Source organism: Triticum aestivum, chromosome 2B (assembly GCF_018294505.1).
Source record: "Triticum aestivum cultivar Chinese Spring chromosome 2B, IWGSC CS RefSeq v2.1, whole genome shotgun sequence".
In the NCBI taxonomy this organism is placed as follows: Eukaryota; Viridiplantae; Streptophyta; class Magnoliopsida; order Poales; family Poaceae; genus Triticum; species Triticum aestivum.
The window spans coordinates 153,173,015-153,175,962 of NC_057798.1; positions in this window are offsets into that span (position 1 = coordinate 153,173,015).

The window sequence follows — 2,948 nt, forward strand, 5'->3', positions numbered from 1 at the left end:
CGAGATGGCGGGACGGGGGGAAGGGGGGTAATGCATATAGGCACGTGGGTGCTGGTTCAGGGCTCTCCTTCGGATATGGGACCTACAGCCGTCTGGTACATGGAACTCGGGAGCAAGCATTGCCATTTTCAAATTCCTTAATATGTTGAATAGTTCTCTTTTTTTTGTCAGAATTCCTTAATGTTTTTTTTCAATTTCCAGTGGCTCAACTTTTCCTTTTGAAAAATTTCTCTTTATTGTTTCGCCCGGTATCCTTATAATAGATAGGTGTTTATCTCTGTACTAAACAGACAAACATTCGTGGCATAGGTGTTGGCACATGTGCACATGTTGTGCGCCCAGTAACTGGTTCAAATCCTGCCAACTCGCCCTATTTTTCTTATTACTATTATTTCATCCCACGTCCTGACATGCAGGACCCAGATCTGATAAGTAGGATCAATGCAGTTCATGGTATTTAAATAAAATGTGGCGGGTTTTGCGAATTTATTTAAACTACAAAGATTTTTCTGTAAAACAACCAGCACACTTCTCTCACAGCCATTGACATGTGGGCCAATGCCATGTTGGCACGCCATGCGTATAGTGCATACGACCTACTACGGGCAGAGGCACGGTATTTGAACGCTCAGACAAGTTACGGCACCAATTTCATGTATTTTACAAGTTTATGTACCAAAGTGACCATGCCCGACAAGTTGAGGCACCCGTGGTGTATTTAACTCTTGGATATACACAAGCCCCTCCATGCATGCACCCTGATCATCGCCAGTTTTATGAAAGTCATGGGTCAATTTACCAACACCAGGGTGCGACCTGCTCACGGCAGTCAAATGATGGAGCTTGCACTCCGGTTGGTTGCTAGCAGGCTGCACCCCTGTGCTATGCCTTTTATAGCAAAGGTGCCATATGGTGTAGCGCACGGATTAATGAAGGTCAGCTTACTTTTTTAGTCTCATGGCAGCGACCTGCCGTTTCACAACAATGTTCTTCCTGCTCTCTACCATGGCTGTGTTTCACCTTCGCGCTGCGTGCCTAGAAACAGCATGGGGCGGCGATAAAAAATCCGGCGCTATGCGTGCCTAGAAACAGCATGGTTCGCGCTACCATGGCTTAGGGAAGAAGAAGGATGGGGCGGCAGAGAAATGACTCTGGCTCATGGTGCTATGCTACAGTAGTCGGACGACAGACAAGGAGATAGTTGTGAAAACGGTTGCTCGCTGCCGTCCAACACACTAAAAAGCAGTCAATCCCATGAACGTGCCTGCATGCATGGATGGTTGGCGTGCATGGGGCCGCTACCACATTCGTCCGCCCGCGTGGATAGGAAACATTTTATGAAAGTGATTGGTCAAAGGATGCATGTTTTGGGTCAACTGCCCGGGTCCGGTAAGTGGGTGAAACACATGCAAGTTTGGGTCAAAGGGAAAACTACAGACGAGTTTCGAAATGAAGTCAGGTGTTTGGTTCAGCGCTGTAAACGCAAACGTAATCTGTATCAAATTGCACTGTTAACGTACAGGGAATGCGGTCAAATGAAAACGTGTTTGGTTAATTTCGAGGAATGGAATCACGATCTCAGTAAATGGAATTATGCTGCCGCATGTTGCCGTAGTTGCTCATGATGGTCTGGACGATCAGAGCTTTGAGCTTTCCATGGAGAGCAGCTGCCATGGTGTGGTGTCCGCCTCAATCAAGAGCATTGTGAGGCGAGAGGAAAACCTGACAACGCCGCGGCAAAACGGCAACATGTCGCCGTCGTCGGCCACCAAGTCGGCACCGTAGTCAGCTTCTGGGTTCTGGCTGCCCGAGAACAAGATCGCAGGAGCTAACGCGGCCGCGACGAACCAGGGCAAGAAGCTGACTAGGAAGCGTGCACGGCTTCGCCGGCGATGGCATGATGACCTGGGGGTTCCTAGGCGTGCTTGCCGGGTGTGGACAGTACGTCTACGACCCCGACCTGGTCCACCTCAGCTCCTCCACATCTCTATTGACCGGCAGCTCCGCGACGTTCCAGGCACGGTGCCTCACAGCGGCGCTGCGGAAGCTCGGTGTGGGGGAGAGGTGCACCATTGCCGGGTTAGGCTACGGCGGGTTCCTGGCGTTTGAGATGGGCCGCGGCACGCCAGGGTCTCGTCCGCTCTGTCGTCGTCTCTGGCATTGACGCTAGAAGCAGCAATCGGGAAGAGAGAGAGGGACGGCCGTGAGCTTGGCGAGGTCCATGCTAGAAGTTGTCTTGACTCTTGAGCAGCGCCATCGCCGACGAGGTCGCGGCTCCCAGCGTGACAAGGATGTGGAGTTCGGCACGCGCGCGCAAGAGAGAAATGGGCCGCGACGGATCCGGCTGCGAGTGGAAATAGATCACGGGCGCCGCTGCTCGTGATGCAGAGCATGTATGGGCGGGATGGACAGCTGTAACCATGGCCGGCGGCACCGGCGGCACGGCTGGGGCGCTGTTGTTTCCAGGGGAATCGATTACAGGCCAACGAAACCAAACGTGTTTAACGGTATTAGACCGCGCTGTAATCAGGTAATGGGCAAAAAAACGCGAAACAAAAGATGGCATCCCGCGAAGGCAACAAGACCTGAAAGTCTTGAATAAAACAAAAAGCAAGGCATAAGGAAAGAACGGCAGAGAAACGAAAGGTTCAAACCTTCTCCCCACAGTTATCCTTTTCTCTCGTGGAACCGTTTGGGCCGCTAGGCGGGTGGTCCATGCCGCGGCTGTACTGTCATGTGGCAGCCTAGTGCCTGCGCGGTGCAGCTCCCCTGTAGACAGCGTGGCCCATATTTCTCTATAAGAGGAAAATAACATCAAATGGAATATAACATCAAAATGCAAATAAGGTAAGAGGAGGGACCGGATCCCCACGCGAATAAGCGCTTGTGATTGCAGCCGCGCCAGCGAAACCTTTATATCTTTGCTTTTTCCTATACACACACACACA